Here is a 19,419-nt window from a genome sequence, read left to right on the forward strand (position 1 = left end):
TTACACGCGTTTTTCGGAAAACATCCGTTGTGTCAGGTGGTCGTGTTAGCCATCTTGCTTCAAACCCTTCAATGGATGCTCAGTTGCGCTCAAAAGGCTTTCATGTGGCCTCTGCCCCCTCCCACCCAAGCCTGCCTCCCTCTTCTGCAGTCCATCTTCTGCTTGTTTTCTTCTCTTGCCCCTACCTCTGTGGATCAGTCTTTGTGATCTTCCCCTGGACTGCCTTTCCCTCCCGCTTTAGTTACCTGACTCCTCCTCATCCTTTGGATCCCAGCCCCTGCATTACCTCCTCCAGGAAGTCCTCCTTGACTCTCTAATGGGCCAAATTCCCCATCTGTAGGCTCAGATGGCTCCACAGTCCTCTCCTTGATGGTGTTTTGTCACTCTTGGATGATTGTTGACTGCTCTATGTGATTTTTTTTTTTAAAAATATCTATTCCCTCCACCTTGGTACAAGCCCAGGAAGGCAGAGGCAGTACCTGTCTGTTCATCCCTGTATCCCACACACCTGGCGAGTTCTCAGAAGGTGCCTGAACTCTCTTGCCTTCTCTCCCTTTTCCCCACCTGCAAGCCCGTCTTTTTTAGATTGTTCTGGTGGTTACTGGCAGTCTTCCATGTTCTCTGGCTTGTAGATGATCACAGCTAATATGTATTGATCACTTGCAGGGTGCCAGGCCTTCACAAATCAGATTTCATTAACCAACAGGAGAGTTTACAGTGGGAATGCTGAAGACCACCTGGCTTGAGCCCCAGCTCTATCATGTACCTGCAGGCTTGGACAAGCGCCTCAACCACTCTGTGCCTCATTTTCCCATCATAAAATGGGACTAAATAACACCTCACTTGTGAGTTGTGAGGATTACATACATTAATTTATGTAATATTTGTTTTCTCGGGTTTTGGAAGCTGAAAGTCCATGGTCATGGTGTTAGCAGGGTTGGTGTCTTCTGACGTCTCTTTCCTTGGCTTGCGGATGGCCACTTTCTCACCGTGTCCTCATACAGTCTTTCCCTGGTGTCTCCCGTGTGTCCAGAGCTCCTCTTCTAAGAATACTGGTCAGATTGGATTAGGACCTCTAAGGCCTCATTTTAACTTAATGACCAATACATTCACAATCTGAAGTACTAGGGGTGAGGGCTTAAATATGAGTTTGCAAGGAGCACAATTCAGCCCCTAACATCTTCTAATTCAGTACTCTATCACCATTTTATAGTTGAGAAAACCAGGGCACAGAGAGGTTAAGTCACTTGCCCAAGGTCACACAGCTGCGAAACAAGTTGAGGAGTGTAAACCCAGGTAGTCCGAACCTGGAGCCTGCACTCCACCAACAGGTGGTCCGTTTCCTGGTTCTGCTCTACTGCGGGTCCCCACAGTCTTCCCTTTTGGAGCTGGTTCGTTTCGTTTCTTTTCTTTTTTTTTTTTTTTGAGACGGAGTTTCGCTCTTGTTACCCAGGCTGGAGTGCAATGGCGCGATCTCGGCTCACCGCAACCTCCGCCTCCCGGGTTCAGGCAATTCTCCGGCCTCAGCCTCCTGAGTAGCTGGGATTACAGGCACGTGCCACCATGCCCAGCTAATTTTTTTGTATTTTTAGTAGAGACGGGGTTTCACCATGTTCACCACGATGGTCTCGATCTCTCGACCTCGTGATCCACCCGCCTCGGCCTCCCAAAGTGCTGGGATTACAGGCTTGAGCCACCGCGCCCGGCTGCTGGTTCGTTTCTTAACAGCCAGGGTGGGAAGGAAGTCAGGATCCGGGGTATTAGTGACTTCTCCTCTGGTCCTTTGCTCGCGTCCAACCTTGAGTCCCTCGTTTGGTGGCAGCTGCCAAAACTGAGGCAATCAGGACCTTGACGTCTGCACCTAGGCTGTCAGGGAGGTGGGGGCCCCAAAGGGGCGGGGAGGTAGTCAGAGATCCGGGAAGTGAGGAGGGTTCTTGATTCCCGCGTTTCCTTCTCTCTGTACCTCATTTTTTTTGATTTCCCAGGAGTTATCTGCTCTTTGAAAATAATCATGTCTGGCTGGGCACGGTGGCTCATGCCTGTTAATTCCAGCACTTTGGGAGGCTGAGGCAGGCAGATCACTTGAGGTCAGGAGTTCGAGACCAGCCTGGCCAACATGGTGGAACCCCATCTCTACTAAAAATACAAAAAATTAGCCAGGGCCAGGTGCAGTGGCTCACCTCTGTAATCTCTAAGTACTTTGGGAGGCTGAAGTGGGCAGATGACGAGGTTAGGAGATGGAGGCCAACATGGTGAAAGCCCCGACTCTACTAAAAATACAAAAAAAAAAAAAAAAAAAAAAAAATTAACTGGGTGTGGTGGCAGGTGCCTGTAATCCCAGCTACTTAGGAGCCTGAGGCAGGAGAATCCCTTGAACCTGGGAGGCGGAAATTGCAGTGAGCTGAGATCGTGTCACTACATTCCAGCCCGGTGACAGAGCCAGACTCTGTCTCAAAAAAAAAAAAAAAAAAAAAATTAGCGTGGCTTGGTGGTGGGTACCTGTAATCCCAGCTACTCGGGAGGCTGAGGCAGGAAAATTGCTTGAACCCAAGAGGCAGAGGTTGTAGTGAGCTGAAATTGTGCCACTGCACTCTAGCCTGGGTGACAAACCCAGGCGAGACTCCAGTCTCAAAAAAAAAAAAAAAAAAAGAAAAGAAAAGAAAAGAAAGAAATAAAGAAAAGGAAAGAATCATATCTTCCTGGTGAAAGACTTAGGAAAAAAATAGAGTAGCACAGCAAGAAAATATGGAACTAGAACAAGCATATTTAATGGCTGGTCTGTCTCAGTCACACACCTGTCTCTGTGCCCAGATACAGCCCGGGGCTGCTCCCAGAGGTTTCCAGCCTGCCTGCAGCCCAAGAGATTTAAGTGAGTATTTGAGGTGGGAGGAGCCAGAGGGAACAGCTAGTCTGAAGCCATGGAGGTTCTCCGGGGTGGACATGGGAGAGACGCGTCCTTTTGGGATGAGTGCCTGGAGTGCCCCTGCATGGACAGCTGCCATGCCTTTATTCCCTGCTGCTGGATTGAGCTGCTGGTCTCATGCACACCCACTTCCGGTTGCCCCACCAAGCAGAGACACCTAGGATGGGGTGACCACCCGGGCCGATGGCCATATTCTCTTTATCATGGTTGCCTGTCCCTCCCGACTCTTCCCATCCCTTGCCCATCACTGGTTGGTCCCCACAAATGTCATCTTGGCCTTTTCATCTCATGGGTTGCAGGGGCCTGGATGAGGTGGGGTTTGGGAAAGAGCCCTCGAGACCTTTTGGGGAGGATGTGTGACCGGGAGAGCTGGAGGTCAGGACCGAGGGCGTCTCTACCTTCCTCCAGTGTGCGATGAGGGTGTCGGTTGGCAGATCAAAGGGATTTTGTTGTTTTTATTTTCCTTTCCAGAGCCTTCTTGCTGGGAAAGCAGGCTGTAGAGCCAAGGTGAACAGCTGCCACCCATGTGTCCTGTGAGAGGGCAGGGCCAGCCGGTGGCATGGGGCACCTGGTGCTGCCGAGGGGCTGGGACTGGGCCACAGGTGGGAGCTTTCCCTGGGGGTCTCTGCACCTAGAAACTGATGGGGACGTGACCTCAGATGCTAGGGGCCCTCAGCAGGACAGGGAGGCCTGGAGACGCAGAGTATTAGCAAAGAACTGGTGGAGCTGCCCCGCAACCCCAGCCTGGCCTGTCAACTGCTGTCTCCCACTCTTCCTCAGATGGAGTGATGGAGGCACTGGACTGGGAGTCCAGAAAGCCTGAGCTTAAAGCACAGTTTTGGTTTGGTTCTAACCAACTCTCATGTTCCCTGTGGACTTCTTTTTTTTTTTTTTTTTTTTTTTTTTTTTTTTTTTTTGAGACAGAGTTTCACTCTGTCACCCAGGCTGGAGTGCAATGATGCGATCTTAGCTCACTGCAATCTCTGCCTTCCAGGTTCAAGCGATTCTCCTGTCTCATCCTCCCGAGAGCTAGGACTACAGACATGTGCCACCACGCCCCGCTATTTTTTTGTATTTTTAGTAGAGATGGGGTTTCTCCATCTTGGTCAGGCTGGAATCAAACTCCCCACCTCAGGTGATCCACCCACTTCAGCCTCCCAAAGTGCTGGGATTCCAGGCATGAGCCACCACACCCACCCACTGTGGACTTTTTTTTGACAGAGTCTCTCTGTCACCCAGGCTGAAGTGTAATGGTGCCATCTGGGCTCACTGCAACTTCCGCCTCTGGGTTCAAGCGATTCTCCTGCCCCAGTCTCCTGAGCAGCTGGAATTACAGGTGTACACGACCATGCCTGGTTAATTTTTTTCATATTTTTAGTAGAGATGGGGTTTTGCCACCCCTGTGGATTTCTGATATCTCATCCGCATCACGAGAGCGCGGCTGCTTGCTCTCCTTTTAACTCCAGAGCCTCTGGGTCTCCCCTGAGAGTCTGGAACCGGGAACATGACCTCGGAGCCTCGAGTCCCTGGAGAAGAGCTCTCAGGAAGCCGAGGCGTGGTTGTTGATAGAAGTGGGGATGTTGTTTAAATAAATTAAGAGCCAGAGAGGACAATCCGTGGCGTTATTTTCAAGAGCTGGGATGATATGCATAACATTTCCTCCCTTTCATTTGGTAATTTTTCCTTCTCAAAGCAGTTTGATGAAAGAAAGTGTCTGATGATTTGCTGCACAATGAGCTCAAATAAAAATATTCTTTTAAAAAGGTGGTTGCTATGTAATCGAATTTAAATAATGGGCAATTTTTGTTTCTTCGTAGTCTAACCACTCACAAAGGTCTATTCAAACCTGTCTGAGACGTGTGTTTGTGCGTGCGTGTGTGTGTGTGTGTGTGTGTGTGTGTAAAGAAAAATGACCTTATTGATAGAATCTTTTTGGAAAAAATAATAATGATGGTGATAATATAAAGTTGTGTGTGTGAATTCGTGCTTGTCTGCTGGTGAGATATGGGATTAACATGAAATACCTGGCTAGAAGGAAGAACTCTGAAAGAAGCTGTAGTGTCAGGTGAATACTAGTTTTGGAGTCCTGTGGATCTGGGTTCAAATCCTGGCTCAGCCCCTACCAGCCACATAACATTGCCCAGTTACTTATTCCCTCTGAACCTTCATTCCCTCATCAAGAAAAAAGGGACAGCCGAAACCAGATCAAGTGCCTAGCCTGGGCTGGGTGTGGGGCTGAGCTGCCAGGTCGGCCCTCCCCTCCTCTCCCCTCTGCACCCCTCTCCTTCCTCTCCTTTCTCTGCTGTCTCCCCACTCCCTTCCTTTTTCTTCCTTTTCCTCTCCAGAAACAGCAGAGTTTTTCCATGTACGCACCAGACCCATATACGTTATAGCTCATTCAATGCCCTGTGATCCAATTGGAGGGGACTTTTTTTTTTTTTTTTTTTTTGAGACGGAGTTTTGCTCTTGTTACCCAGGCTGGAGTGCAATGGCGCGATCTCGGCTCACCGCAACCTCCGCCTCCTGGGTTCAGGCAATTCTCCTGCCTCAGCCTCCTGAGTAGTTGGGATTACAGGCACGCGCCACCATGCCCAGCTAATTTTTTGTATTTTTAGTAGAGACGGGGTTTCACCATGTTGACCAGGATGGTCTCGATCTCTTGACCTCGTGATCCACCCGCCTCGGCCTCCCAAAGTGCTGGGATTACAGGCGTGAGCCACCGCGCCCGGCCCTGGAGGGGATTTTTATCTCCATTTTACAGAATGGAGACCTGAGGTGCTGTAGTTATGGAACTGGGTGGATCACCCACCACGTGGGGGGGAATATGAGAAACTGGACATAATTTGTCTGAAGCACAGCAAGGCCTGGCCTTTTCCGTTGTATGGGAATTTTTGCCTGGCAGGTGTGTAGAAAGCAGAAAGGGCTCTTGGTGTGACTTCCGTGTAGCCTCCCTCCCTCCCTCCCTCCCTCCCTCCTTCCCTTCTTCCCTCCCTTTTTTCCTACCTTCCTTCTTTCTTTCCCTCCCTCCCTTCCTTTTTTCTTTTCTTCCTTCTTTCTTTCCTCTCTCCCTCCCTCCCTCCTTCCTTCCCTATTTCCTTCCCTCCCTCCCTCCTTCCCCTCTTCCCTCCTTCCCTCCTTCCCTCCTTCCCTCCTTCCTCCCTCCCTCCGTCCCTGCCTCCCTTCCTCCCTTTCTGTGCACTAGGCTTTTACTGCAGGTTTGAAGCTGAGGGCGGTCTATCCAGAGGGTGCCAGCAGCGTGAAGGTGCTCCCTCAGCAGCGCGAAGGTGCTCCCTCAGCAGCGCGAAGGTGCTCCCTCAGCAGCGCGAAGGTGCTCCCTCAGCAGCGTGAAGGTGCTCCCTCAGCAGCGCGAAGGTGCTCCCTCAGCAGCGGGAAGGTTGTTCCCCAGCAGTGCACGGTGGGCTGGTCTGTCTCAGAAGCTGCTTGGCCACACCTGCCATAGGAGCTCCCTCAGGTCCCTGACTTAGACTCCTCTTGTCTCACACTTCTTCCTTGTCTCAGGCCCCCTCTGCCCCTCTCTCAGAGGCCAGCCGAGGACACAGATCTTGCTTGAAGGAGCCCCTGTCCCCCACGTGGTGACTCAGGCTTGGTACCACTAATACAAAGAGAGCAAGAGGGTGGGCGGAGATAGCCCCTCCAGCACCCAACTCCTCATCCTTTCCTGCCGTCCACTCTCCCATTGACAGAGACCCTTTCTTACGAGCCCTGGCTGGGGTCTTGGCAGAGGACGTGGATGGGCCCACCATGCTGGGGCCTCCTTGCCTTGGACCTGCAGAGGGGCGGCTTCGCGGGGGCCTGGCACCTGCTCTCACACTCCTGGTGCTGCCTGCTTCTGAATTATGCATCAATACATGGAGGCTTCTAGGGAAATTTCCTCCTAAGAATCCCCCCTTAGGGCTGGCAGACCACCTTCCTGAGTCGCCTCTGCCTGCCTGCCTCTCCTGTCGGTCAGGGGGAGCTGTCCACAGGAGCAGCACTTCCCTCTCAAAATTCAGTAGCTGATGTTGCAACCCACACGGGTGGGTTCTGCCAGGCCCTGGACTTGTGCCTTAAGCCATCACCAAGGGTTGCATCAGGGAAAAGTGTTACACTGAAGGCAGAGGGTGACAATGTCCGGAGTGAGGAGCAGCAGGATTAGACCAAGCGCTTCCGCCAGGTCAGTGGGCATTGGGAAAGGCTGTGGGGTGCAGTGGTTAGAGCCGAGGTCTGAGGTCAGGGCATCGCGGACGCATTCCAGCCCTGTCTCTCTCTGGTTTGTGTGACCGCAGGCTGGTTACATCTCGGTGCACCCTTTCCCTTCCATGTGACACGGGACTACAGCAGGGCAAGTGCCCAGGAAGAAACCAAGCAGGGCGCTGGTGGGGCTTCTGCAGGAACAGCTGAGTTCTTGGAAGTCTGAGGCCTTGTGGGAACATGTGTGCTCGAGCTAAGAAATCCCCACCTTTCGAGTTGTCCTGGGTCATTTCCCGTCACCCCTATTCTGCCACCTCTGAGAGCCACAGGCAGAGTCCCAAACACTGTAGCCCTTTGGAGACTTCATTTTCTTGAGATGGAGTCTCACTCTGTTGCCCAGGCTGGAGTGCAATGGCGTGATCTCAGCTCACTGCAACCTCCGCCTCCCGGGTTTAAGCGATTCTCTTGCCTCAGACTCCTGAGCAGTTGGGACTACAGGCATGCACCACCATACCCAGCTAATTTTTGTATTTTTGGTAGAGACAGGGTTTCACCAGACTGGCCAGGCTGGTCTTGAACTCCTGACCTTGTGACTCACCCTCCTCAGCCTCCTAAAGTGCTGGGATTATAAGCGTGAGCCAACGCTCCCGGCCTCCTTTCGAGAGTGTCACAGTTGCTGGAGTCCTGCCTTACTTCCTGGCTGTGGAGCGGCAGGCTGGGTGTCTTCCCCTGGCCCAGAGCTCCATAGAAGGAAAAGACTTCAGAGATGAAGATAAAACTGCCCCTGAGGGAGAAAATGCCGCGCAGCACCATCCGAGTACCCGCTTTTGGGTACATTTAGCTGAAAAAGGCCTCAAAAAGGCAGATTTGCAGATGTTAGGGAATTTTTAGATATTTTTAGTTTTTTTTTTTTTCTTTCTTTTTTTCTAACTTCCAGCATGAGTGAGGGGAAAAGAGCAAAGAGGAGCCACGTGGCCTGGTGGAGGGGAGAAAATGAGATTGCTTGGTTTCATCTGCAGCAAAATGCGCTGTGAGTTTTTCTGCAAATGCAAATGAAGACGGAAAGCGGTGAGGCGACAGTGGCCTCCTGGTCTGCCGCTGGCCACACCTTCACTGCGGGCCTCCTCCCTGGGCCTGCATGTATCATTGCTTTGGAAAAGGCCAATTTTCAGGGATGTCAGGTCACCCATCTCAGTTGCATTAGAGAAAACCTCTTTCTTCTAGCCCAGAGATCGACAGGAGAACATCTGCTCTGGGCTGCGGTCTTGTCTCAGCCTGAGCTCTGTCTCCACTGTTTACTGCTTCGCAGGGAAGAAGTGAAGCAGATGTGATTGGTTTGAGATGAATGAGGTTACTGTCATGTTTCTGGCGTTCCCAGTGGTTCCTAATTGGTTGCAAGAAACTCCATGGTGTTGGGGGAAGAGAGCTCTGGCTTAGAAATGGGGATGTAGCTTCAAGTTCCGGCTTTGACCCAGCCTTGTCGTGTGACCCTGGACAAGGCAGTACTCCTCTCTGGGCCTGTTTGCCATCTATGGAAACCAGCGCAAAGATACAAAACCTAACACACAAACAGAAACACACCAGGGTTGGGATACGTTACCTTCACAGCTAGCCTTGCAGGCTTGGCATGGGGAATGGAATCAAATAAGCTGAAGAATGGGGTCAGCTGTGGATCTGGTCCTTTCCCTGCTTCTCATATAGCCACCCTGGGTATGACAAGGCTGGGCTGCTTAAGAAAGTGGCAAGGACTTCTGGGCCGGGCGCGGTGGCTCACGCCTGTAATTCCGGCACTTTGGGAGGCCAGGGCAGGCAGATCACGAGGTCAGGAGATCAAGACCATCCTGGCTAATGTGGTGAAACCTTGTCTCTACAAAAATCCAAAAACTTAGCCAGGCATGGTGGCATGCACCTGTAATCCCAGCCACTCAGGAGGCTGAGACAGGAGAATCGCTTGAACCCTGGAGGCGGAGGTTGCAGTGAGCCGAGATTGTGCCGCTGCACTCCAGCTTGGGCGACAGAGCAACACTCTGTCTCAAAAAAAATAAAAAATAAGAAAGTAGCAAAGGATTCTGGAGAACAGCAGGGGTAGCATGGCGTGATGGTACCTGGATGGCAAATCCTTTTCATCTCAAACGCCAACGCTGATCGATTGGTAGGGCCTGTCTTGAGTGCAGCTGAAAGGTGGATGAGGCTGTTTTACCCCGGCTCCGCAGGAAGGAGTGCCGAGATCAATTACTGATGCCTGTCATGGCTGGTGGAGCGCTAGCACCGAATAGACCTGGAGAACTTTGGTGCGCTGGGTATAGAGGATAGGCACTGGGCAACCTGCGTGATCGCTCACTGGCTTTGTTGCTATATGACTTAAGGTGAGGGTTGAATATAGGACTGGATTTCAAAATACTCATGCGTGGCGTCTTTGTTCTGGTTGGTACTGTAGAGTTGAGCTAGTGCATTGCTGGGCATGTGTATTTTGAAGAGGCCGCTCAAGTGATTTTAATGTAATTTCATCCTGGTGGAGAAACTGTACGTATAACCACTGACAACCTGTTGAGGCTCCAATTCGCTCATCAGTAGAGAGTAGGTTTTCCTCAGTGTACTGCGTTGGAGCCCTGAGGCTCCAGTGAGCTCACAGAGAAGATGGTCTGACCAGTGGCTAAAATAAATGAAGCGCACAGGCCAAGGATACAGAATGACAGCTTGTATGATTCTACTTACATTAAAGTGAAAAGTCAGCAAGAGAATCTGTGGGGGCCAAAGTCATGACAGTGATGACCTTCGGGCATGCATTGGGGGGTGTCCAGAAGGGGCAGGAGGGGCTTCTGGGTGCTGGCGTGTTCAGCGTCTCATCCTGGCTGGTGGTAACATTGGTACGCTCAGTTTGTGAATATTCATTGAGCACTACACTTCAGAGCTGTGTAGTCTCTCTCTGTGTTATACTTCAACTAAAAAAGTTCTATTAAGAAAACAAAAAACAGCAAAGCTGATTCTAATCAGTTGGAAAAGTGGGAGAAGGTGCATCAAACTCTAGATTTATGCTTTCCTTGACCCGTAGCATGGTCTGGTGGCAAACGTGGGCAGAGGGTAAGCAGCAGCTGCCCCCGTGGGTGGGACACGTTGCTCTCTCCTGTTTTGGTTCAGAGACCCTGTTGGGACTTGAGTATGAGAGAGACCCAGGACAAAACGCCTCTCTCTGGGACTCCCAGCCTCTGTCAGGGCGTCTTTGCAGATGGGTGCTGGGTGAGTTAGAAGGGAGCAGACCTCTCCTGGTCAATGCTGGGGTTCAATCCTGACTCCACCTAAACTATCTTAGTGATTTGGGGTGAGTTGTTCAGCCTCTCTGAGCCTCAGTTTACCCACTTGTAAAGCAAGAAGAGTAGTACTTACACCAAAATATTGTTTTGGCCAGAAGCAGCGGCTCATGCCTGTAATCTTAACACTTTGAGAGGTGAGGCAGAAAGATTATTCGAGGCCAGGAGTTCAAGAGCAGCCGGGACAACACTGGGAGCCCTGTCTCTACAAAAATAAAGAAAAAAATTAGCTGCAGGTGGTGGTGTGTGCCTGCAGTCCTAGCTACTTAGGAGGCTAAGGCGAGAGGATTGCTTGAGTCCAGGAGTTAGAGGCTGTAGTGAGCTACGATTGTACATACTGTACTCCAACCTGAGCAACAGAGTAAGACCTGCTCTCAAAAAATAATTGTTTTGGGGTTAGGACAAGATTATGATTCGAAAATGCATGATATGGCCAGGCGTGGTGGCTAATGCCTGTAATCCCAGCACTTTGGGAGGCTGAGGTGGGCAGATCACAAGGTTTGGAGATCGACACCATCCTGGCTAACACAGTGAAACCCCATCTCTACTAAAAACACAAAAAATTAGCCAGGCGTGGTGGTGGGTGCCTGTTGTCCCAGCTACTCAGGAGGCTGAGACAGGAGAATTGCTTGAACCCAGGAGGCAGAGGTTGCAGTGAGCCGAGATCACCCTACTGTACTCCAGCCTAGATGACAGAGCAGGATTCCACCTCAAAAAAAAAAAAAAAAAAAAGGAAAGAAAGAAAGAAAGAAGGAAGGAAGGAAGGAAGAAAGAAAAAATGCAGGGTGTGCCTGCGCAGCAGGGATGCTCAGCAGAGCTTCATTTGCCCACTTTCCCTGCTGCCTGCCTGGTGCCACCCCTTGTGCCTGTCAGGAAGGGAAACAGTTCTTGGGGTGTAGTCACCTGGAACCAGCCTTCCCTTTGCTCGTGTCAGGGTGAGATGTGGGAAACCCATTCTTGGGGCGCTGGCAGTGCCCTCCTTCCTGGCCCAGCCCTGGGTCCTCAGCCCAGCTGGCATTGAAGAACAGGGCCTTTCTCTGACTGGTCAGGGCTAGGGGCCCAGGCAAGGTGGTGGCTGCAGCTCCCAGCAGCTAATCCTGCTGGTCACAGTGCCAGGCCCTCCCACGGGTGAGCATCTGCTTTGCCTTGTGGGCAGCTGGCACCCAGGAACATGCCAGCTCCCTGGCATCTTTTCCCCATTCTGCCCGCAGCAGCCAGGAGCAGCCCTGCCTAAAAGAGACAACTCTGGGACACAGAACTTCAGCAAGGAGCTCGCTGCTTGGATCTCAGCTGCCTTCTCGGCTTTTTTATCCCAGATATCCCTTGTGCAGGGAGGTGTAGGGAGCAAGAAACTTTCCTCCTCTAAGACTCAGATCTGGAAAATGGGCACGAATCATAGCGGCCTCTTAAGGCTGCTACAAGGAGGGACTGTTTGTACTGAGCTTAGTTGCTTCTCAAGAATCTTAAATATGCTTGTGAACATGACTGTTGCCATTATGGTTGGTTACGAGGCAGCATCAAGGGAAGCCATTTGGGTTGTCTTTGGTATAAAGGATGCCGTTCGAAATGGCCTCTGTCTCAGAATAATCTGTTTTGATTTATTCTACTGTGGGAATTTGAAAATGGCCCAAATGTTTCTCTTCCTCCCCCCTCTCTCTCTCAGCACTCAGACTTCCTCACTCCTGGACTCACCTCCTTGTGCATACTCACTCACACCTTCACACCTGCTCACTCTCAGCTTTCCACACTCAGAGGGCAGGTGGAACTTCCAGTGGCCCAAATCGTTTTCCTTCTACTTCAAAAGCTTATACTGTTTCCACTACACACACACATACACACACACACACCAAACACTTACGCGTGGTCATCCTCACACTCAGACTTCTCTTTCCATTTCATCCCAGCAATTCCCTCCCTCACCTGCAGCAGAGCCCTGAGTCAGAAGACCCGGTTCTCTCTCTGTCTCTTACTAGCCAGCTCTGTGGCTATGTGATATGGGCCAAGTCACTCAGCCTCTCTGGGCCTTGGCTTCCTCCCTCTCAAAAGAGATAAACTACCCGTTTAATCATCATTTTCTGGCTGGGCGTGGTGGCTCACATCTGTAATCTCAGCACTTTGGGAGGCCAAGGTGGGCAGATCACTTGAGGCCAGGAGTTCGAGGCCAGCCTGGCCAACATGGTGAAACCCCATCTTTACTAAAAATGCAAAAATTAGCCAGGCACACCTGTAATCCTAGCTACTTAGGAGGCTGAGGCACAAGACATGCCTGAACCCCGGAGGCAAAGGTTGTAATGAGTTGAGATTGCACCACGGTACTCCAGCCTGGGTGACAGAGTGAGACCCTATCTCAAAAGGAAAAAAAGATCATCACTTTCTTCCACAGTATCTCAGATAATCTGAGATAAGGTTCTTTCTGCATCTTAAATTCCATGACTGTGCCAATGAGTGGACTGGATCTCAATAGGCAGACCATGTGCCAACCTGGAATTTTATCAGTATATTAGCCTTTTCCTGGTACTGAGGAGACATCACTTGATTTCAAGCTAGAAACTGACACAAGGGCGGGAGAAAATAGAAAGTTCAAGATGGTGATTCACTCTTCACTTTGGAGAAGCCACAGCATCATGGCACCACACTCGCTTTCATTCTTTTCACTTCCTCCTCATGCACCAGCAGAGATGACGGAGGGAAACAGAGGCAGCGGTCAGGGGGCCACTGCGAATGGGGGAGGGGCGGCGGAAATCAAGACAAAGATTTTGTGTTTCCTGTACAAAATCTACTTCGTTTGGGTGTGTATCCCTCCTCCACACCGCTTCCAGGGAAAGAGAGCTAGAATGTATTGAGAGCATACCACGCTGTGTGTACCACTCTGTTGAATCCTTGCAACAGCCCTGCAGGTTAAATGCGGATCCATTCCCATTTTAGGGACGATAAGACTGCTGCATGGTGAGGCTAAATACCTGGCCCGGCATCGTACCGTGTGTCTGGCAGAGCTGGGTCTGCACCTGGGTGCTGTGGTTTTTGAGCTAAGCTTTTTTCTTTTCCTTTTTTTTTTTTTTTTGAGATGGAATTTTCACTCTTGTTGCCCAGGCTGGAATGCAGTGTTGTGATGGCAGCTCCCCACAACCTCCACCTCCTGGGTTCAAGTGATTCTCCTGCCTCAGCCTCCCCAGTAGCTGGGATTGCAGACATGAGCCATCACACCTGGCTAATTTTGTATTTTCAGTAGAGATGGGACTTCTCCACGTTGGTCGGGCTGGTCTCGATTGCCCGACCTCAGGTGATCTGCCCACCTCAACCTTCCAAAGTGCTAGGATTACAGGCATGAGCCACCGTGCTGGCCAAACGAAGGCTTTGACCACCAAACCCTGCAGTCCCGAGTGGCCCGGTGTCAAGGTGGAGTGGAAAGACACAGGATTTCAAGATGAGAGGCTTGCGTTTTAATCTTGCTCTGCTATTAATTTATTATGAGCCTTGAGTGAGTCTCTTATCCTCTGTTGCTCAGGTTCCCCATTTGCAAAATAGAGAAAAAACTAAAATCGGTTGCACAAGATTGCTGTGAAACACGAGGGAGGTTAAGTACCTGGGACAACGTGAGTGCTTCCATTTATAAGCTCTTACCGTGGTTTTCTGATTTGCCTTAGGAGACTTTTTTGCTAGGCATGCGGGCTTGCTACCTGGCATAGAGGGCCCCAGCCTGGAGTTAGAATTTATTCCCAAGCAGCATTGTGCATGGGTTGTCATAATGCCTTTGTATAAAACCCATTAGGCCACCAGAGTGTCTTGGGGTTTCTTAAAGTACCATCTTAACACACATGCATTCCAAGCACTAAAGTGGAATGAATGAGAGATGTTTTAGTGCAGTGGTATTCAACTTGACTTGTAGCCACAGAAATCAAAGCAAGTTCCACGTGGGACTTTCAAATGTGAAATTGCTCCAAATGGGGTTGCCCTGTTGAAGCAGGCATAGGGAGCTGCTCCACCCTCCCAAGTCTCCTCCTCACTTTGGCATCTCCTAGGGAATCCCTGGGGAACGCATTTTGAAAACCACAGCCCATCAGGTGACAGGTAATGAAACTGAGACCCAGAAAGGGGCAGTAACTCACCCAGGAACCTGAAGCAGGCACTCTGCTAGAATTATTTTCATTAGCAGCATCATTTTCCTTTTTTATAAGAGGGCTCTCCTGTGTTTCTTTTGGCCATCGATTTTAATTAGTCACCTAGAGATGTGTCTTTCAGTATTGACACTTGGTGGCTGATGCTTCTGAATGATTTTCTCTCCTACCTTTCTCACAGCCATAGATAAAGGCTGGATGGATATTTATTGTTAAAGCAAGGAAAATGGGGCTTTTTATTTGGAAGCTTTTGAAACACTGTATTTACCCAGATAATCCTGCCTGAGTCTGCAGGTGTTTGGAGACCCAGGAAAATGTATTTGACAAAATAAGTGAATAAAATTGTGACCAGAATGAATCCCCATATGAGGCAGTTTGTAAGGGATCATAAGAGCCCTATTTGAATGCAGCTCTCCCCCCACTTCCCACACTCCCCCTTTTGCAGCCCCCACACCAATTTGGTGTTCTAGACCACGTGGCCGTCTTTCCTCAAAACCTAATTTCCACATGGATTTAGCCAGCAGTGACCAGCTACATGAAGAGCTTTAGTGAGAATCAATAGGCGAGGTCCCTGGAGCGGGCTCTATGCTGGCTGCATGTGAAACATCCCGGCGAGGATGAGGAGCAGCGAGAGAAAGATGGATGCTTGCACGACATCTGGGACATTGGATGTTTAAGGGCAAGGTGATGTGACTCAGAGAGACTTGGTGACTTGGCCAAGGTCACACAGTGACTTGTAAGCAGGGCCCTCGTCCTCTAGGGTTCCTAGGCTGGGGCCCTTTCCGACACACTGAACCATTTCTTTGCTGAAAGCAGGCTGCCCTTTGCTTTATTATGAAGGTAATAAACCGATCCTTTGGTGTGGTCAAAGAGAGAGGGAGCGAGCTATTAATTAGAGGATGACGTTTAGGGCACATAAACGCACAATGCCATCGGAGCAGGGAGAGATCACCCATGGTGTGTCCAGCTGTCCCTGAGTGATGCGAAGTTCAGGAACAGAGGAGACCTTGTGCCTGCCAGCAAGTGTGGAAGAAACACATGTGAATTCAATTCAAGACTGGTGAGGCTCGTGCTTGGCTCCTCGAGTGCTCTGTGTTCTGGGAGTGGGTGGAGAACACAGTCTTCTCCAAGCCTGACCCTGGCAGCCCGGCAGATTTCATTTCTTCCTTTTCTGCTTGGGAGGCAGGCAGGCTCCAGGGCCAGGCTGCCTGGAGTTCAGATGCTGGCTCTTACTGCGGGGATCTATGATCTTCGGCTAACTGCTTGTGCTTGCAGAGTGGGGAAAGTGACGGTACCTTTCTCACAGTGTGGTGGCGAGGTCCTAATGTGATAATCCACGGCATACATGCTTAGGAAAGTGCCTAATGGGGTAAGCAGACAGTTTGCATTATCTGGGACTTTAGGGTATCTTAGAAGGGAGTGCAACTGTTTCTGTATTTAAATAATAATGTTTATCACTTTCTGTGATTGTAAAAGTCACACATAAGGCCAGCGCAGTGGCTCATGCCTATAATCCCAGCACTTTGTGAGGCCAAGGCGGGCCGATCACTTGAGGTCAAGAGTTCAAGACCAGCCTGGCCAATGTGGTAAAACCCCATCTTTATTAAAAATATAAAACTCAGTTGGACGTGGTGGCGGCTGCCTGTAATCCCAGCTATTTAGGAAGCTGAGGCAGGAGAATCCCTTGAACCTGGGAGGCGGAGGTTGCAGCAGTGAGCCGAGATCACGCCACTCCAGCCTGGGCGACAGAGCAGAACTCTGTTTCAAAAAAAAAAAAAAGGGGGGGGGCACATAAATACATATCTCAGATACCTAAAGCTAATATTTTGCCTATGTTTCTTACCAGTCTTTTCCCTGTGCACTGTGTATGTTTGCATGTTGGTAAGTAAAATATATGAGAGGCCAGTGTTTTGGACTGGACTCTAGCACTGGGCCCAATACAGCAACCCAAAATGGAGTTCATGCTGAAGTTTCACATTGCCAAACTCAACCCTAAATTGTTTCCTTGTAAGATCTGACCTTCCAGGAAATCAGGAGGCAGATGATAGCTAAATCTCCAAAACAGGCCAATTTTCGCTGGTGCCATGAAGTCCTTTCTGTTTTAACCAACACAAGGAAAGTGACTTTAAATGACCAATCTGCATTTGGTTGTTTCTGCCTTCTTTACCCTTTTCCTGTCTATAAAGCCCATCCCCTCTATTCAGCTCAGCACAACTCTTATTTTCCTTCCTTCCTTCCCTCCCTCCCTCCCTCCTCCCCTCTTCCCTTCCCCTCTCTTCCCCTCCCCTCCCCTCCCTCCCTTCCCTTCTTTCACTGGGCCTCACTCTGTTGCCCAGGCTGAAGCACGGGGGTGCCACCTTGGCAACAGAGCGCCTTTCTGTTTTGTAGATGGGATGCTGCCCGATTCATGAATCACTAATAAAAGCAAATGAGATCTTTGCAATTCAATTTGTTGAAATTTTGTTTCTTTGAGAATTGGTGTGTGTGTGTGTGCACAGACAGGTATGCATACATATACCTATATATAAATGAGTATGTATTTTCAGTATAATTAAAAAACATACAGCCATGATTCTCATATAAATCTAGAATAAGCATGCGTCAAAGATTGATTTAATGAGGAAGCCAGCAGGATGGAAAGGCTAGCTCTCAAGAGAGTTCAAGGAACAGTGGCTATGTAGGCACTGGACAAAGAATGCCTGGACATGATGGCTGGATTGGATATAAAACTGTTTAATGCCCTATAAGGCAAAAAACCATAACCTTGGGGCTTATCTTTTTCACTAGCCAAAAAAAATCTACAAGTCCCTGTGTAACTTTATACAAAGTTACATTCCTCTAGAATCCCCTGGGCCATTACAGGATCCTTGGGTGGGCTTGCTAAACAGCGCTCCAGTCTGAGGTTGAAAAGACACAGGCCTCTTTTTGCCTTTTTTCCACATTTCAGATGATTTTTATTAACAGTATCCATTTATTCTTTTTGATCCGATGCTAGAAAACACTGTACACCTCACCTTTCTCACTTAATATTATGGCACATCCGTTTTCAAAAGAAAGATTGGAGGAAGGATCAGAAACCCCCCAAAGGGTGTGACCTGCTCATAAAGCCAACCTGACCCGCCCTCTCTGGGTGCCCCCAGCCTCTTGCTGGGGGTCCCAGGGTAGCTGGACTCGCCGCGGCCACCCTTACATTTCATTTTATTATAATCGTCAGTTTCCCTGTCTCTTTCTCCATTCAAACTGAGTTTCTTGAGATCAGGGATTTGTCGAGCTGAACTGGCTTCCTGATCCCACCGTCTCAAGCATCTATTATATCAGCACATAGTCATTGACTTCAGCGTTGCTTGCCGAGTGAATACACATGGGTTTTAAGAAGCCTGGCTTTTGTCGGTTACAAAAAGACGAGCTTCGCTGTTAGGGACCGGCAGGGACTCCTCTCCTGGAGTATTTAAGTCAAAGCAGCTCCCAACCCCCACGCAGGGTGACAGCCTATTCACTGCTTCCGTCTCTAACTCTGCCATTTAATTGTGTTTGGACACAACACACTCAATCTAGAAAATCAGTCATGCCTCTTTTCTCTAGGACTCTCCTGACCGAGCTCTCTTGTTTTCTAACTTTCTTTCTTAATCAAGGTCTTAAAGGGGTAAAAAATACTTGGCCTCCTAAAGCTAAGGAGGGACAAGTGTGACTTGAAGGATTAATCTCCACATTATCAATTTTTTTTATTTTTGACGGGGTCTTGCTCTTGTTGCCAGGCTGGAGTGCAGTGGTGCGATCGTGGCTCACTGCAACCTCTGCCTCTTGGGTTCGAGTGATTCTCCTGCCTCAGCTTCCTGAGTAGCTTGGATTATAGGCGCCTGCCACCACACCCAGGTACTTTTAGTAGAGGCGGGGGTTTCTCCATGTTGGCCAGGCTGGTCTCGAACTCCTGATCTCGGGTGTTCCACCCTCCTCAGCCTCCCGAAGTGCTGGGATTACAGGCTTGAGCCACTGAGTGGGACCCATGCTATGAATTTTAAAGGTCTCTGGTTCCATGGTTGGGAAAACCCATCAAAATGCTAATGGCTCTGCGGTCTTGCCTCCTGCAAATGTTTTCTGCATTAGAATATATCTACATGGACTTGAGCAGGGAATTATTACAAAGAGTTGGGGTGCAGTTTTCCCAGTATTCCCCCGCAGCCCTGTGGGTTATAAAGACTGAATTAATAGCCCCAGTTGCGGAGAAAGCCTGCGGTTGGCTGTGGGGCTGGGCTCTTCACTCAATTCCAGTTTAAAGTTCTCGGCTTTCAGCTTGTTAGCTGCAGGGTGGCCAGTTTAGAAACATCTCTATTACTGTCGTGTGGCTTTTTAATACTGCTTCTCTCCGAGGCAAAACTATCCTTGGACCATGCGTTCCTGTGTGTTTAAGACTGCACATTGCATCCACGTGGAGTTCAAGGTCTGGAACGTGTTGAGACACAATTCATAGCAGAGCCGGCTTCAGCACTAAGACAGTCTGTTCTTCTTGAACCATGTGCCAAAGCCCTGGCTGTGCTGGTAACCTTTGAAGGCCCCGGTATCTTTGCTCAGAAAGCCCAATGAGCCAAGATGTAGGAGCTCAGATGTATCCTTGGGAGGATGAATCCTATGGTGTTGGCCACACGTGGCCAGTAATGCAGGCTGGACTTCATGGGCGCCATGGATTGGACAGCTTCGGCTGTGTGACTCTGGATAAGGTGTCCGACCCCTCTGAACCTTTTGGTGTAGGAGAAAGATGAACGCAATGCAGATGAAAAGTGAGGTCTAGTGGATATCCCTGTCCTTACCTCCTTGAAGTGCTGAGAAAGTGCTTTCAGACAGCACAAAGGAGGAGCAGACATGGGACGATACCCACCGATGGGAA

At 49.8% G+C, this 19,419-nt stretch overlaps 1 protein-coding gene across 7 annotated transcripts in view; it reads left to right on the forward strand.

Annotated features, from left to right (window-relative positions):
• Positions 1-19,419, forward strand: part of TSPAN18 (tetraspanin 18) — a 204,262-nt gene that overhangs the window by 10,538 nt on the left and 174,305 nt on the right. The window lies entirely within an intron of this gene.

This window comes from Saimiri boliviensis, chromosome 6, assembly GCF_048565385.1.
Source record: "Saimiri boliviensis isolate mSaiBol1 chromosome 6, mSaiBol1.pri, whole genome shotgun sequence".
Taxonomy (NCBI): Eukaryota; Metazoa; Chordata; class Mammalia; order Primates; family Cebidae; genus Saimiri; species Saimiri boliviensis.